Source organism: Rhinolophus sinicus, linkage group LG12 (assembly GCF_036562045.2).
Source record: "Rhinolophus sinicus isolate RSC01 linkage group LG12, ASM3656204v1, whole genome shotgun sequence".
NCBI classification, from domain to species: domain Eukaryota; kingdom Metazoa; phylum Chordata; class Mammalia; order Chiroptera; family Rhinolophidae; genus Rhinolophus; species Rhinolophus sinicus.
This window is the reverse complement of record NC_133761.1, coordinates 40,952,979-40,971,641: the sequence shown is the minus strand read 5'-3', so window position 1 is coordinate 40,971,641 and position 18,663 is coordinate 40,952,979. Positions and strand designations below refer to the sequence as shown.

General features: G+C 40.8%; 1 long non-coding RNA gene and 1 pseudogene across 1 annotated transcript in view; both read left to right on the top strand.

Annotated features, from left to right (window-relative positions):
- Window positions 1–18,663, top strand: part of LOC141567879 (uncharacterized) — a 191,633-nt gene that overhangs the window by 114,503 nt on the left and 58,467 nt on the right. The gene's annotated exons all lie outside the window — the stretch shown is intronic.
- On the top strand, window positions 7,158–7,772 carry LOC109439560 (mitotic spindle assembly checkpoint protein MAD2A; annotated as a pseudogene).

The window sequence follows — 18,663 nt, the reverse complement described above, 5'->3', positions numbered from 1 at the left end:
TCCGTGTTTCCATTCTTCAGTCTCAGGAGACACCATCTGGCCCACAAGAGAAACTGCCGACAGATCCAACATCTACATCACTTGGGGAATCACAGGAAAATATTCCTCCATCATTACAATATTTTACTTCGGGGAGTTCACGAATATGATTTAAGTCATTTAGTGCATATATACTAGCCTGCTGAATCGCTGATCCCAGGTTATTGTCTGCTTCCTGTAAGTGGACATGAGGCTGTGTGCAGTTTTTCAATGTTATTTTCTGTTCTAGAAAGACTGAAGTGAATGTGCCTAATTAAAAAAATTATCCATAAAATTTCAGTATGCATCCATAAAAGATAAGGGCTCTGTTTTTTGTTTGTTTGTTTGTTTGTTTGTTTTTTTAACATCACCACAAAACAATTATCAACCTAAAAAAATAATGGTAATTTATTATGTGGATGGAAAAGGGGCCACATATTAAATCTGACAAGCTCAGGAGACTGAAAATAACCACATAGGATGGCTTGAACATAAAAATTCCTAATTAAGGTGGGCCATGGGGGGAAGTCACATCCTTGGACTGTAGCTTCCTTGACAAAGGTCAATCTCTACCTTAAGTGAGCCTGTCTGTTGTCTTTTTTGCATCTAAGATAACACACCCTTTGGATTGTCAGAGTAATCCCTTTTCTGGACCCCCCAGGGGCACAACCCACCACACCAAGGCAGGAAACTGAAAAATCTCTCAATGTTATCTTGTTCCCCAAATACCATCTCTACCTGCTGTAAAATGCTGTTAACTATCCTGTACCCACCAATGTAAAAGAAGTGTGTGTCTCTCCATTTTGCTTTTTATCTAATCCCAGAGATTTCCCTGCTTTGCTTTCTACCACCGCTTCAATCTATAACCAGTGGATTGCATGTAACCTTCCTCCTTTGATTCTAATGTATAAAACAAGTTGCAAAATGGCCGTTTTCCAGAGCATTTTTTCAATCCGTTGAGACTTTGCTTCCTGGCAATTGTCAGTTTGGCTCAAACAAACTCAAAAGGTTTCTCAGGCTGGATGTTTATTTGTTGACAATACCTTCAAATGTCCAACTGTTCAAATTTTCCTGATTGTCTCAAAATTTGTTTGAATACTTTATTTAAATGAGGTTCCACTTAAGGTTTATGTATTGAATTTGGCTGATGTATATCTTAAGTGGTTTTTAATCCATAAGTTCTTAACTTTTTACTTTTTCCTTGCAATTTATTTGTTGACAAAATCAGGTCATTTGTTTTTCCTTGCGTGGATTTGAGATTACCTATCTCTGTACTGATGTTTTTATATCCTTTCTGTCCTTTATTCCCTGCAAATTGGTGGTTGGATTTTCTCATGTCTTTCGTCTATGTCAGTGTCACCTTTTTCTCACGCTGAAAGTCCTGGTCCCCAGCCACCTGATTTATTGCTTTTCTAGAATACGTGTTATATGCATTATCACTAACAATCTGATTTCCAAAACTACTTCAGGCTCCTCTGGCAGCTTTGCTTGAACAGCCACCCCTGCACAGCTGTGGTAACTGGACATGTCCTCAAGGTTGGTTTAGAGCCCCTCAGCTTTTCCCTGGCATCAGGTGTCTTGTCCAAGCGTGGGTCGACCCTCAGGTCCATAGGACTGGCCTGGTGTGGGAACTTCAGTCCTGGGGGGCCTAAAGGCTTATATGGAAGACCTGGGAACACAGTGCGGAGTCAGCCAAGGACACCCCAAGAGATCCCAAACCACAGGCCACGCACACAGTCGGCTACCTTGAGGTGGCAGCAGCTCAGCACCCCACACCTCACACCCCACATCTCCATCTATTTCTGTCCTTGTCTGACCTCCAGTCTCTGTCAACACCAGTCTTTGTCTGACTAGGGACCTTCCTTCATCTCTAGCTCAGGATGTCTTATCTACCCACGTTCCCTTTCTATCTCTCTGCCTCTCCTGCATCTTGGGTCTCTGACCCCCTCCTGTGTGTGGGGTTCCCATATATATATATGAAATCTGCTTATATTCTCTTCTAATCTGTCTCATGTCTGTTTGATTATTAGAGCAGCCAGAAGAACCTTGAGGGTAGAGGAATGATTCTTCCTCCCCCACATAAGCAAGTAATCGGATAGTTAATAAAAGGTGAGATTTGGGAGTACAGATTCTCAGGACTGAACGATTAGATCAATGAAATATGGAACAATCTACCAATTTAACTGCTGGATGTGAAACTTTTATTAGTTTCAAAGGCGGGAATGAACAGGACCAAAAATTTTGCCTTGGGCAAACTGACTTTAAGCTGGTAGTTAGGAAACAAAAGATTCAGAAACAGCCTTTGACCCTCCCCTTTCCTCCCAAAGAGATTCATATAGAAAGACCTACTTTAGGAAGGGAGCCTTGGCATAAACTCCTTAGCATGAGGCGGGAAGACGCCCAGTGGAGCTTGCTGACCACACTTCCCCCGTGTCCCTTTGTGTTCGGGGTTGTCTAACAATTTACCCCCCGCCCCACCCCCGTGAGTGTGCCACTCTAAGTTACCCGCAAAGCACTCAATCTTACTTACCTCACTGTCTTTGGAATTTTCTCATGTAAGTGAATTCCCCATGCGCATATGTTAAAATTCTATTTTATCTATTAATCTGATTCTGTTAATTTGATTAGTTCAGCTATAAGAAGTTGTTACCTTAGGCTGAGAGAACAGGGCCACTGGGAGAGGGGGGAGGAAAGGAATGTGAGATGCAACAAAGAAAAGAGATCATTCCTAAGAAAAGGTGCAGCCATAGTTAGTTGTAATGGATTACAAAACTATTAGCATTATAGGCAGGGAAAAATTCCTAAGAAACGCTACAGATACAGCTAATTGTAATGGGTTATAATCCTATTAGCACTGCAGTCAGGGAAAAATCTCCACCCCTTGTGTCCTGGTGACAGTTCCCACTAGGGAATCCCTCCTCCAAAGGGAGGGAGTCGTCAACAGTCAACAAAGACACACCCTGGGAACGCCCTGGAAACACACGGATGTGACCTGTGTCTCCACCCTTGAATATTTGGCGCCCTCATTCAAATATAATCCTAAATTTTCTTTGCTCAGGTGCAGTCCCTTTCTTCCTGCACTTATGTACTGCATTTTGGGACTATATTTTCTTTTAATAAGTGTTTGGCCTGCTTGGCTTTGTTCACGAGGCTTTGTTCCTACATCCTGGAATGCCTACCCACTCTCCGACAACACACTTAAAAGGTGAGAGCAAAATAATTAATGTTTTAAGCCCCCACAGTATTGGGATAGCACTGCTAGCTCCTGGAAAGTGCTGTATCTGACAACTGAAGGACCTCTTCACGTAGAGGTAAGCGGTGTTTTTGTTAACCCTGCCAGACTTCCTGGTCTATTTCTGCAGGGTTGTGGAGAATTTAAAAGTGCTGTGTGTCCTTTTCCTCTCTTCTACATGTGGACTGTCAGGAAAAAGTGTTTGTGAAGCTAGCTTCTCGGGAGTAGCGACTCACAGGTTTTCTTTATTGAATCTTTCCTCCCAGAGGTGGTCATTTTTTTGGTGTCTGTCTCTTGTGTCATTTGTCCTGACAAGGAAATACCACAGAGACAGAAAGCCTTTGGCTTCCTTGGTTAAGCTGTAAAAAGGCTTTTTGGTTTGAGTAGCTATTAAAATCTTACCGTCAGTGGCCAGACTATGGATCCTTAGAATTCGAAAAACTTGAAAATCTGAAAATGTGTTGGAGAATGTTCATGAGAAACAGCTGTTTTATTGGACCCTAGAGAAAGACCACATGTTTAATACAAAGGGATACAAGGAAATTTAACTATTCTTAAGCTTTTGATTTAGTTATTCAGCTTCCTGGGTCTTACAGAAGCTAATATCAACATTAGGTTTGAAAAAGGCAGAAGGGAAAGTCAAGAGAAGTGCAAATATTAACAAACTTTGGACATTTAAGATTATGAGAATTGGTATGTTGAAACCAGCTTTAAAGAATTTAATAACCTATCAAAAACTTGAGAAAAATGGAAGCTGATTTTTCAGTCTGATAGAAGTGAGAAAGTCTCAGCATCACCCCAGGCCCCCCTGCGGAGTAGATATGAAATGGAAACACAGCCCACAACTGCCCCAGGCCCGCTGAGCTAAACAACATAAAACTTTCAAAAGGGGCAGTTTTAACAATACAAGCCTCCCTCGTCCAGCCTGGCTCCCCTTTTCCTGCCTCCTTAAAGTCTGTGCAGCACAAATAAAACCCTGAGCACAATCCCCTTAGCTGTAGACAGGAAGACTCCATGCAGGAGCCTCACAAAACTTTACCGGCCACGTGTGTTCTCTTTTCCTAAATTACCTGTAAATCTCCCATTCTTCATCTAAAATCTAAAAGCCCACTCCCACCCTTGTCTAAAATGTCATATTTACCTGATTTCTTCTCACTGTCTTTGGAAATGTCATGCTTATGTGAATCCTACGTGCACGTGTATTACAATTCCTGGTCTCTGTCTGCAGTTGGGTAGAAGTTAGAACAGGTGTGAGGCCTTGTCACCTTTCTGAATTTACATTGACAGAAAAATATTTGTGAAGCTAACTTCTTGCACCGAGAGAATCTAGAGTCTTCTTTATTCTTTCCTCCCAGCGAGGTTCCTTTTTTCCTGTGAGTGTATTTTGCGTGCACTTTGCCCTAAGAAGGACCTACCACGGGGACAGAACACAGGCACAGGCTCCCGTAAGCCTGTCGTTGGAGCCGGCCTCACAGGCTGGGGAGTTAAGCGGTTCTCTCCAGACCGGCGTCTGCGGAGACAAACTTTGCTGTGGGTCCCTCTGTAAAAATCTCTTCAGGTTTTTCTTTCCTTCTCATTCTGTGTCCAGGGAGCTTGGCTGTGTGACCGAGGAAGCTAATCCTCTCTGGTCCCCACCATCAGCCAGGTGCACTTACTCCATTGGGCCTGGTGGCCAGTGAGATAAGCTGGGGTTCCCAGTGCCCCTCTGCCTGACTGTGCCAGCTCTCAGGGGAGTGTGTCCTGAGGGGCCTCTGCCCATAAGGGCATCTGTCCTCCCAGCCTTCCTTACCCTTTAGTGCTGGACAGATCCCGGTCCAGTAGCACCTGCTGGGGCCACAGATTAGTGGGTTTGGGGCTGGAGGTGCCTCCCATTTTGTGGGAGACCTGAGACACCCTGTCCACCCCACCATCCCTACTGCCTGTGTGACGAAGGTCTGTGCTTTCTCTGACTGTCTTTGGGGGTGACCCTTTGGCTCTGGGAGGGCTGCTTCCTCTGCACTCGGTGTGGAGGGGCCTCTGGCTTCCTGGCCTGAGCTGTAAAGAGGCTGGTTGGTGTCTCACTATTTAGACCTCAGTGTCCATGTACAGACGATGGGTCCTTGGAATGGGGAAAACTTATACATTTATATTGTGTTATAGAGCTCTTGTGACAACCAGCTGTTTTTTGGTAAAACGTCTTGTGTGTTCTCTATAGTTATTACTAATTCTGTTAATTTGTGATCTCTGGGTGAAACCAGTTTGTGTTGGTGTGTGGTAAGATGTTTTGTAGCTCCAGACTCTGTTACCAGTTTGTGATATTTGATTGGCTTTAACAAATTAAATGCTTATATAAACTAAGAAATAAAATACAAACTAACCCAAATACTTTGTGATCTGGTGAAATATTTGATATTAAAACTGGTTTTAGTTTGGTTTGATTACAGTCATGCGTTTGACAATTATCAGCATAAAATACAATTTTTTCTAACTGGGTTTATAAAAATTAGTTATCTGTTTAAAAATATGTCAAGAAAATAGCTTTGGTAATTACTGACTTTGAAATCTCAAAGTTTTCACTACTATATAAAATAGGTACAATTAAAATAAAAGGTATTTAGGTAAACTTTTAAGTGATAATTGCATTGTATATATACACTGAAAAGATTTTCTAGGTGTCTGGTAATTGGAAATTTTAAAGTTTTATCATATAAATTAAATGATGCATAGTTATTGAACGTCTAGAGCATTTCCAAATAGGAGAATAATGAAACACTAATTACTGAACATTGGTTTATCAACTTTTTGCTATTTATTGTAGATGAACTGAATATATTTGGGTGTATTAGTAAACATGTCTTTTGCCACATTAAAATTTTTGTGCTAAGAGGAAACGTATTTCTAGAAATTATGAAATGTGTTCATAATTGCATCAAGCTAAAGAATCCTGGTATAGCTGCACGGTTGGTCACTTAGTTTTCACTGCTAATTAAGATGGACATTTGAATTATGTCTCTGCTATTGTGAACAGCGCTTCTGTGGATTCATGTATCAGCCTTTAACACCTGTTTTCAATTTTGGGGGTATGTTTCTAGAAGTGGATCTGTTGAGCCACATGAGCATTTTTTTGTGGGGTGGAAATTTCAAAGTGTTGCATGCAGAGGCCACACCATTGTACTTTTTCACGTTCAATGTTTAAGGGTTCTAATTTCTCTACATTGTTCCTGCCATTTGTTAGTTTTAGTTTCTGGATTATAGCCCTTCTGGTACATGTGAAGGGGTATCACATTTTGGTTTTAATTTGCATTTGCATCATGACTAATGATTTTTAACATCTTACTGTGCTTGTTGACTATTTGCATGTCTCATCTGGAGAAGGTTCTATTCAAGTCTATTTTAAAATTTTAGTCATTTGTCTTTTTTTGTTCTTGAGTTGTAAAAGTTCTTTGTCTCCTGGATAACAGACTCTTATCAGATATATAATGTATACCTATTTGGTTCCATTTTATGGCGCGTCTTTTCACTTTTGGGATTGCTTATTTTGATGCATGTATGTTTTTAATTTTGAGGAAGTCCAATTTATCTCTTTTTGTTGTTATAGCTTGTGTGTGGTGTCATATCTAAGAAACCATCACTAATCCAAGGTCATGAAAATGTATCTCCACGTTTTGTTTGAGAGTTTATACTTTTACTGCCTATATTTAAGCCCTTCAGGTATTTTAAGTTTTGTGTGTGGTGTGATGTTGGGGTCCAATTTCTCTCTTCATTTGGATGGCCAGTTGCCCAGCACCATTTGTTGGAAAACCCTTCTTTACCCAATGTCACGTTGTCTACCCTTTATAAAAAATCAATGGGCATACGTGGCGGGGAGCTGCTGTGAGCCCTGTGGTCACCATCTGTGAGTGGGCATGCCCCATCTGTGGGTCTGGACATGGCCCTGCAGCTCTCCTCACAGTAACCCACCACCCTGCATGGAAGCCGTAAAACTGTGGCTGAGTTCTTATTTGACATCAACAACATGTTAGGATATAACATGCGTGGCATGTATCCACCTGAAACCTTTACTCCAATGCAGAAATGTGGGCTCACCCTTGCCTGTAGCTACTCATCCTGAACTCATGAAATACCTAAATAACGTGGTGGAACAACTGTAATTTTCATTATAGAAGAGTTCAGTTCAGAAACTGGTGGCAGTCCTCTCAAATATTGAAAGGGGTGAGGTCCTTAAAAGATGATAATTTGATATTGATTGTGACAAGACTGCCAAAAATGACAGTACACTCAGAGAAAAGGCTCAGAAAGCTCTCCAAAATGAAATTCGTTCTGTGTTCAGACAGATCACAGCTACAATGACATTCCTGCCAATGTTGAAAGTTTCTTGTTTATTTGATCTACTGATTTATACAAAGATTAGGTTGTGCCTGAAAAATGGGAAGAGTCAGGAGTACAGTTGATTACCAATTGTGAGCAAGTCTGCCTTCCTGCCTCACTACCACAATCCAGAGTAAATAGCATGGTGGCCTACAGAATCCCTGGTAATGACTGAAAATGAGAACACTAATGTAATTCCTCAGATGTGCTTCTCCTGAAACCAAGTCAACTGTAGTTCATATATTTTATCGCTTAACTTTTAGATGGGGGAAAACTTAACATGCTTTATAGGACCGTGCATGATTATCCCATTTTGGGGGTACCTGTTTGACTTTCCAGGGTGTTGCCACAATTTTTTGCACAGTGTTCAAAAAGGGACCCAGCAGATTACTTCGGCCTTGTAATGTCAATTCCTTGAAGGTGGTAACTGTAGATAGGAAAACCTTTGATATCACACGAAATGCCATCCCAAATCACACCTTTTGATCAAGTGACTTGACTCAGAATACAGGTAGGGAGGTATTTAAATATGAAACACAACAAAAGAAGTCTGAATACTCAGAATCTTTGTTTAGGTCCTAAAGTATCTGATAATACATAGATAGCAAAATATTGCTATTAAGTCCTTTTGCCATTTATTTCATTTGTATGGTAACCATACTGAAAAAAATCTCCAATTATTGGATTGTAATTTATATAAATTACACTTACAAAACTAATATTTCTAGTGTTTAAATTCCGGTGATAGAGCACTTTTTAAAATGTCTTTCTGGGGGTGGCCTGTTAGCTCACTTGGTTAGAACGTGGTGCTGCTAGCACCGAGGTTGCCGGTTCAATCCCCACATGGGCCACTGTGAGCTACGCCCTCCTTACCGGAAAAAAAAAAAAGAAAAAAAGTGTCTTTCTGTGTTTTATAAAATAAAGCTGTAAATGACAATAAGTTAATAAGTTGATAAATAAGTTAAATGTGTATGTTAAAAAAAAATCTACTGGTTTAAACGGACAGGTTTATTTCTGGGCCCTCAATACAATTCCATTGATCTCTATGTATATCTCTATGCCGGTGTCACCATGTTTTCCTTACTGTGGTTTTGTACTAATTACGAATTACGTTTCTGAAGGGTGAGCCTCCAACTTGATTTGGTTTTTGAAGATCCTTATGGCTCTTTTCTTCCCTGGAAATTTGCTATGAATATTAGGATCAGCTTGTGTGTTTTTCCACAAAGGCCTTGGGGCCTTTTCACAGGAATGACACTGAATCCTTACATTGCATCTGTTCTGTTGCCATCCTAACAATTTCCATCACCATGGGATGGCCTCACGTTTATTTAGGTAGGTTTCTTTAATTTCTTTCAGCAAAGAAAGACATTATGTTTTGTAATTTTCAGTGTAGAAGCCTTGCACTTTTATTAAAACTTCCTAAGTATTTTATCAACGTTGATGTTATGTAAAATGGAATTGTTTTCTTAAATTCTTTTTAAAATCATTCCTTGCTAGTGTATACAAATAAAACAGATTTCTGTGTAGTGATATTTTTTCATTTAACTTTGAATTACTTTACTAGTAATAATAATTTTTTGTTGATTCTTTTGGAAGTTATGTATATAAGATGTGATGTGTCATCTGTGAATACACAGTTTCAGTTTTTCCTTTCACAGGGATGCCTCTCATTTGTTTCCTAATTGCTCTGGATTGAGGTACATTATTGAATGACAGTGGTAAAAGCCAGCATCCTGGCCTTGTTCCTGATTTCAGGAATAGACCTGTCATCTTAAAAAATGAGCCATGAAGCTTGCTTAGTATTGCCTAATGTTCTTGATCACACTGAAGAAACTTCCTTTTATTCCTACTTTCTTGAGTGTTTCGATCATGAAATAGGATTGGGTTTTGTGAAAAGTTGTTTGTGATCATGTGTTTTTCCTTCATACTGTTGTTGGGTATTCCATGGTTGATTTCAGTTCATTGAACCACCTTTGAATTTCTGGTGTAAACACAGTTGCTTATGGTGCATGATTATTTTAATGTGCAGTTGGTTTCATAGTCCTGTTTTATGGAACATTATTACATCTTTATAAGGGATATAGATCTGTATATTCTGTTTTTGTGACCTACTTCTGATTTGACTGGTTAGGGGCTATTAGTGCCCTACAGGGCTGGGGTTGGGGCTGAGGTGGAGTGTGGTGCTGACTTAGGGGTGTAGGTTAAGATTATGGGTTACAGTTTGGTTATGGTTTATGTGTATTGTTTAAGGCTACATGTATGTTATATGGTTTATGGGTATGTGTTTTTGGTTATAGTTTATGGTTATTGTTATGGTTTATGGATATGGTTCATAGTTTGTGGTTTCTGGTGATGGTTTAGTATTATGTTGAGGGTTTAGGTTATGATTTATACTGTTGGTTATGGTTTATGGTTGTAAGGTTTTACAGTTTATGTTAAGGCTTAGATTTAGGCTTCAGGCTAAGGGTTTAGTGTTTCAGATTTAAACGTTAGGTTTTAGGTTTGGGGTTAGGGTTAGGGCTCAGTGGTGTGGAATCTGCTGCTTTCCTGACCCAGCATCTGTTCTCTGGCCTCAGTCCAGCACCTCAGCTTCCAGGGAACTCAATTAATGTACACATGTTGATGCATTATTATTCACTAAAGTCTGTATTTTATTTAGATTCCTGCATTCAGGCTCAGTCTCAGTGCTGACACCTCTATCTGTTAAAGCCCACACCAGACAGGTTAATGCTGACCGCTGGGGTACCTGGTGAGTGAATCGGGGTGTTATGATAGGAAATGAGACCAGGAGAAGAACATGAGGCCGGATAAAGTCTCAACACTGTGCTAACGATAGAGGCTTTACTCTCTAGCCCAAGTGAAGCTGTTGGTAGTTGTAGGCACAGGAAGTGACAGGATTAGATCCCTAACTTAGTTAGAAAGATGTAGCTGGTCACAGTGTGGAGGTTGCACTGGACGAGAGAAGGACAGTGGCAGGGAGACCAGTGAGAAGAGTGATGAGAGGCGCTCTGGCCTCAGCTGAGACAGGACCTTGAATTTGGAGAAGAGTGGGGTTTGAAGACCAGAGAGGGGCTGTGGTGAGCCCTGCCCTGTGGATGAAGCTGGCACAGATGCCAGAGTCAGCACTCAGGGGACTGTGGCTGTGTGGACACCAACAGGAGAGCTCATTCTGCCACAAGGAGACTATCTGCTAAACTCTTGATCCTTCCAGCCCATAGAGGTAGAGAAAGGACTGAGAAGGGAAGAGGGAGGGGGAGTGAGGGCCCATCACGTGTGGGGCAGGAGCTGACCTGCCTCACCTCACTGACCTCACAGCCACCTGAGAGGGAGCGGTTACCCCAGGTGAGGAGGCTGACTTTCCATGTCTTTGTCTGAAGTCACACAGCTAGTACTTGGAGGAGACAGAAGCCAGCTCTGCGCCTGTCTGAGGCTCAGGCACCCCTCCATAAGGAAAGTGTCACCCCAGGCTCCATTCTGAGCAGCCAGGAAGCTCTTGTCAGTTGTGACCTCAGAGGAAGGAAAGATGGGGAGAAGCAGACCCGTGCTCGGGGCTGAGGAGGAAGAGATTTTCAAAGGCCCGAGCACAGGACTCCCCCCATCGCATAGCTGAGGGGTACTCATTGCCATAGGATCTGGTGCGGCTTGTGCTCCTGTGAAAGACCAGGCCACCACTTCAGTCCCCACTGCCTGCCCTGGTCCCACCCCAAAACCTGCTTGGGTGAGTACAAGGCAAGCTGGACCATTAGGTAAGGTGCAGAGTTTCTTCAAATGGAATGACCGTGATGCACCCCAACGCTGCCAGGACTGTTTGTATCCAGTGTGTGCAAACGCTGTTGGCCCATGTGAGCCCATGTCGGTCCCGGTTCTGGACTCAGAGCTGTGTTACAATCACTCTCCCGTTCAACTACCTGTGCATGGAGATAGTAATTGTTTCTGCCTTTTCTGGAAAATGGGAGCAGTAGGTGCGTTGAGGCCTGTGAAGGTCCTGAAACAGGATTTATCGACAAAGGACTCCCTGCACAGCAGACAGGCAAGATGAAGAGGCCCACTACCGACTGAAATCACCTACAGGTGGGAGATTCGCGCGAGTGGAGGGAGGAGGAAAGGGAGAAGTGCGCGGAGACGGAGCCGCGCGGGCGCAGGACACAGACCTAGCTCAGTGCCCCGAGCTCGCTGCTTCCCGGAACTACCGCAGCTGCGGGAGAGGGAAGAACTCGGACTGCTAGGGTTCCGCCTGGTCTTCCACAGGGCTGAGGGGACAGCATATACCACGGCTGAACCCAACGCTCACGGCAGAGACCTCGGAGAAAAGACTGAGGGAAAAAGGCTGAAAACGGTGGTTTAAGCCCGCACTGCCGAGCAGAGAATGGAGCCTTAGGCACTGAGACTAGCCGCCCCCTCCCTCCCCTCCCAGAGCTCGCCCCGCCCGACCTGCCGGTGCTAGAAGCGGAACAGTAGCAGTGTAAGATCAAAACAACAGAAAATTTGCTATATTTGAGAACTGTGGCCCACAGACACAAATTCACAGCCCAACTAGTTCCGGCAAAGGGGAGACAGCTGTGGAAGCAGGACCAGCTGTGGTGGTGGTCGCCGCCATTGCTCTGGGCCACCTCTCACAACTCACACCGCCCCTGACCCCACCTATCTGGGCGGATCCCTGCAGGAGTAAACAGAACTGCTGAAATATACGGGCTCTGAATCAGGAGCTGGAAGAGCTTTGGAACATCAAAAGCTCTCCGCATACCCACCGGGACACTGCGCCCTGTGACCTAGACGAACTATTAACAGAGGAGAAGCCCGTCTCACAGGGAATCCCCTCATTGTGTGAGAAGTTGGAATAGTGCAGAGAAAACATAGCACTACCGTGTGGGAGAAGGAAAATAAGTTGCAGTTGGAGAAATAATAAAACATTCTACCAACAAGTACTGGCAAACAAAAGACAGACCGCTTTCTATCAACCTGTTGCAGAAGCCACTCCTGTAGATGTCTAGGAAGAGAAATAGTAAACCAGTAATCGCCATGAATAACCAAGGCAACAAGATAGCTCAGAAAGAAAGTGAAAATCTCCAGAGAAGGCACTTAAAGATACAGAAATATGTGACTTAAATGACAGAGAATTCAAGACTGCAGTTCTGAAAAAACTCAACGAGATACAAGAATACACAGATAGGCAGTTAAAGGAACTCAGAAACTCAATCAAAGAACAGCATGAGCATTTTACGAAAGAGATTGAAATCTTAAAAAAGAACCAAATAGAATTTCTGGAGATTAAGAACTCAATAGAAGAAATTAAGAATGAAATAACCAGCTTAGGTAGTAGAGTTGACAAGATGGAGGAAAGAATCAGTGACATCGAACATAGAAACCTGGAAATGACACAGATAGAAAAAGAAAGAGACGTGAGACTTAAAAGAAATGAAAGAACTCTACAAGAACTTTCTGACTCCATCAGAAAGAGCAATATAAGAATAATGGGCATACCAGAAGGAGAAGAAAGAGAGAAGGGAACAGAGAATATATTCAAACAAATTGTCGATGAGAACTTCCCAAATTTGTGGACAGAACTAGACCCTCGAATCCAAGAAGCAAATAGAACACCTAGTTACCTCAATCCCAACAGACCTTCTCCAAGGCACATTGTATTGAAGCTGTCTAAAATCAACGACAAAGAAAGAATCCTCAAGGCAGCCAGGGAAAAGAAGACGGTAACTTACAAAGGAAAGCCCATTAGATTATCATCCGATTTTTCAGCAGAAACTCTACAAGCCAGGAGGGAGTGGAACCAAATATTCAAACTATTGAAAGAGAGAAACCATGAGCCAAGAATAATATATCCAGCAAAGATATCCTTTAGATATGAAGGAGGAATAAAGACCTTTCCAGACAAACAGAAGCTGAGGGAATTTTCTAATACACGACCTGCACTACAAGAAATACTAAAGGAGGCTATTCGACCACCATCAACAGGGACAATTTGTGGCAACCAAAACTCAAAAAGGGGGAGAGTAAAGGCCTGAACCGGAATATGGCACTGGAGAAAGTAAGCGTGCTGAAGAAAATGGAATACTCTAAATATCAAACTTTCTTTTACATAACTTAAAGGTAACCACTCAAAAAAAAATCCAGAACTGAAATATATACTGTAATAAAAGAAGAAACAGCAGGAAATATCATAGAATACCACCACACAGAAATAATAAACAACAAAAAGGCAAAGAAACAATGGAGACACAACCTTACCAGAAAACTAAGGATAGAATGACAGGAAATCCTCATATATCAATAATCACCCTAAATGTAAATGGACTGAACTCACCAATAAAAAGGCACAGAGTAGCAGATTGGATCAAAAAACTAAACCCAACCATATGCTGTCTCCAAGAGACACATCTCAGCTACAAGGACAAGCATAGACTCAAAGTGAAAGGGTGGAAATTGACACTCCAAGCAAATGGTACCCTGAGAAAATCAGGTGTAGCCATAATGATATCAGATGAAACAGACTTCAAGGTGAAAAGGATAACAAGAGACAAAGATGGACATTTCATAATGGTGAAGGGGACTGTACAATAAGAAGACATAACAGTCATCAATATTTATGCCCCCAATCAGGGAGCACCGAAATACACCAAGCAACTACTAACAGAACTAAAGGGAGAAATTGACCAAAACACAATTTTACTAGGGGACATAAATACATCATTGACAGCTATGGATAGATCATCCAAACAGAAAATAAATAACGAAATAGTAGCCCTAAATGACACATTAGATGAAATGGACATAATTGACATTTATAGAGCACTTCATCCTAAAACATCAGACTATACATTCTTTTCTAGTGTACATGGAACATTCTCAAGGATAGACCATATATTGGGACATAAAATCAGTCTCAACAAATTTAAGAAGATTGAAATCATACCATGCATATTCTCTGATCACAAGGCTTTGAAATTGGATATCAACTGTAAAAAGAAAGCCTGGAAAAACACAAATACATGGAGACTAAACAACATACTTTTAAAGAAGGACTGGGTCAAAGAAGAAATTAGAGGAGAGATCAAAAGATACATAGAAACAAATGACAATGAAAATACATCCTACCAAAATTTTTGGGATGCAGCGAAAGCAGTTTTAAGAGGGAAATTTATCTCATTACAGGCCTATCTCAAGAAACAAGAAAACTCCCAAATAAATAACCTCATGTTACACCTTAAAGAACTAGAAAAAGAAGAACAAGTAAAACCCAAGGTCAGCAGAAGAAAGGAAATAACAAAAATTAGAGCAGAACTAAATGAAATAGAGAACAAAAAGACAATAGAAAAAATTAATATGACAAAGAGCTGGTTCTTTGAAAAGATTAACAAAATTGACAAACCCTTGGCTAGACTTACTAAGATAAAAAGAGAGAAGACACTGATTAACAAAATCAGAAACGTAAAAGGGGAAGTTATCACGGACACCACAGAAATACAAAGGATCATCCAAGAATACTATGAAGGACTATATGCCACCAAATTCAACAACCTAGAAGAAATGGATAAGTTCTTAGAAACATATAGCCTTCCAAGGCTGAACCATGAAGAACTGGAAAATCTAAACAGACCGATCACCAGTAACGAAATTGAATCAGTCATCCAAAACCTTCCCAAAAGCAAAAGTCCGGGACCAGATGGCTTCACTAGTGAATTCTACCAAACCTTCAAAGAGGATCTAATACCAATTCTGCACAAACTCTTCCAAAAAATTGAAGAAGAGACAGTACTCCCTAACTCATTTTATGAGGCCAACATTACCCTGATACCAAAACCTGGTAAGGACAGCACAAAAAAAGACAACTACAGACCAATATCTCTAATGAATACCGATGCAAAAATCCTAAATAAAATTCTAGCAAATCGAATACAACAATGCATTAAAAAGATTATTCATCACGACCAAGTGGGGTTCATCCCCGGGGCACAAGGATGGTTCAACATACGCAAATCCATCAATGTGATACATCACATAAACAAAATAAAGGACAAAATCATATGATTCTATCAATTGATGCAGAAAAAGCATTTGACAAGATACAACATCCATTTATGATTAAAACACTTAATAAAATGGGTATAGAAGGAAAATACCTTAACATAATACAGGCCATATATGACAAGCCCTCTGCTAATCTCATAATTAATGGAGAAAAACTGAAGCCCTTTGCTCTACGTTCAGGAACACGACAGGGATGTCCCCTATCACCTCTGCTTTTCAACATAGTGTTGGAAGTCCTTGCCAGAGCAATCAGGCAAGAGAAAGAAATAAAAGGCATCCAAATCAGGAATGAAGAAGTTAAATTATCACTCTTTGCAGATGACATGATGCTATATATAGAAAACCCTAAAGACTCCACCAAAAAGCTATTAGAAACAATCAACGGATACAGTAAAGTTGCCGGCTACAAAATCAACGCACAAAAGTCCATTGCCTTCCTATATACTAACAATGAAATCTCAGAAAAAGAAATACAAAAAACAATTCCTTTTGCAATTGCAGCAAAAAGAATAAAATACCTAGGAATAAACTTAACCAAGGATGTGAAAGACCTATATGCTGAAAACTATAATACATTTTTGAAAGAAATTGAAGAAGACACAAAGAAATGGAAAGACATTCCGTGCTCATGGATTGGAAGAATCAACATAGTTAAAATGGCCATATTACCCAAAGCAATATACAGATTCAATGCAATCCCCATCAAAATCCCAATGGCATATTTTAAAGAAATAGAACAAAAAATCATCAGATTTGTTTGGAACCACAAAAGACCCCGAATAGCCAAAGCAATCTTAAGGAAAAAGAACAATAATGGAGGTATCACACTTCCTGACTTTGGCTTGTACTACAGGGCTACAATAATTAAAACAGCATGGTATTGGCAGAAAAACAGACACATAGACCAATGGAATAGAATTGAGAACCCAGAAATAAAACCACATAAATATGGACAGATAATTTTTGACAAAGAAGCTAAAAACATACAATGGAGCAAAGACAGTCTCTTCAATAAATGGTGCTGGGAGAATTGGATAGCCATGTGCAAAAGAATGAAACTGGGCTGCTATTTGTCACCATGTACCAAAGTTAATTCAAAACGGATCAAAGACTTAAGCATAAGACCTGACACAATAAACTGCATAGAAGAAAACATAGGTACTAAACTTGTGGACCTGGGGTTCAAAGAGCATTTTATGAACTTGACTCCAAAGGCAATGGAAGTAAAAGCTAAAATAAACGAATGGGACTATATGAAACTTAAAAGCTTCTGCACAGCAAAAGAAACCATTGACAAAATAAAGAGGCCACCAACTGAATGGGAGAAGATTTTTGCAAACAGTGCCTCCGATAAGGGGCTAGTATCCAGATTATACAAGGAACTCATGCAACTCAACAACAAAAAAACAAACAACCCAATTGAAAAATGGGCAGAGGACTTGAAGAGACATTTCTCCAAAGAGGACATACAAATGGCAAATAGACATATGAAAAAATGCTCAACATCACTAATCATCAGAGAAATGCAAATCAAAACCACAATGAGATATCGCCTCACCCCAGTCAGAATGGCTATCATCAACAAGACAAATAATAACAAATGTTGTAGAGGCTGTGGAGAAAAAGGAACCCTCATACACTGTTGGTGGGAATGCAGACTGGTGCAGCCGTTATGGAAGGCAGTGTGGAGGTTCCTCAAAAAATTACGAATAGAATTGCCATATGACCCAGCAATCCCTCTCCTGGGTATCTACCCAAAAAATCTGAAAACATTTAGAGATAAAGACACGTGTGCTCCAATGTTCATTGCAGCTTTGTTTACGGTGGCCAAGACATGGAAACAACCAAAATGTCCTTCGATAGATGAATGGATAAAGAAGTTGTGGTATATATACACAATGGAATACTATTCAGCAGTAAGAAAAGATGATATAGGAACATTTGTGACAACATGGATGGATCTTGAGAGAGTAATGCTGAGCGAAATAAGTCAGACAGAAAAAGCAGAGAACCATGTGATTTCACTGATATGTGGTTATAAACCAAAAACAAAAAAAAAGAACAAGACAAACAAATGAGAAACAGAATCTCATAGTCACAGACAATAGTTTAGTGGTTGCCAGAGGGTAAAGGGGTGTGGGGGGTGGGGGGTGGGAGATGAGGGTAAGGGGGATCGAATATATGGTGATGGAAGGAGAACTGACTCTGGGTGATGAACACACAATGGGATTTATAGATGATGTAATACAGAATTGTACACCTGAAATCTATGTAATTTTACTAACAATTGTCACCCCGATAAATTTAATTAAAAAAAAAAAAAAAGAAAGAAACAGGATTTATCTCCCAGTGAGCTCAGTCCCAGGGGCCTGGATTCTCAGTTGAAGGAGGGTGGGCAGGGACACGCTCTCTGCTGCCACCTCGTGTGGAATGTGGGAATGACACCCATTCGTGTGTCACCTGTACATGCTATTTCTTGCTCCCGCTTTGTGGGCAGCTTTACAACAGTTACACTCGACCTTCTTTCTTTAGACACCTGAAGTACCCATATCAACTTCAATTAAAAAGGGACACAAACTTTGTAAGTGATGCTCAAATGTGTTAAAGTCAAGGTTCATTCTTCTTAAATTACAGAGAAAGGAAGAAGAAGGAAGTCAAAGATACCTCTGGAAATTTGATTGTTTGCCGGTAAGAATTTCCTAAATCACTGGCCCGAAGTATTGTTCCAAAATTAGAGGGTAAGTCAAATGCACCCGATTTTGTCTGGGGGTTTGTTGTAACTTACACTAGTGAGGTTTCAGTAGTTGGATTTCAACTAAGGTTTTGAGGGTCTATCTTCTTTATGCTACATTGATTTAATTACTACATTTACAACACAACAGGATTCAATCTTATGCAGCAAAATGTACTTTAATCAGAACTTAATTAAATGTTTTTATCTAGAGTATTATCAGGTATTTTTCTTCTGAACGGAAATTGAGTGTCTTTTTTTTCTTTTGAAGCACCCTACCCCGAATTTGTTCCTC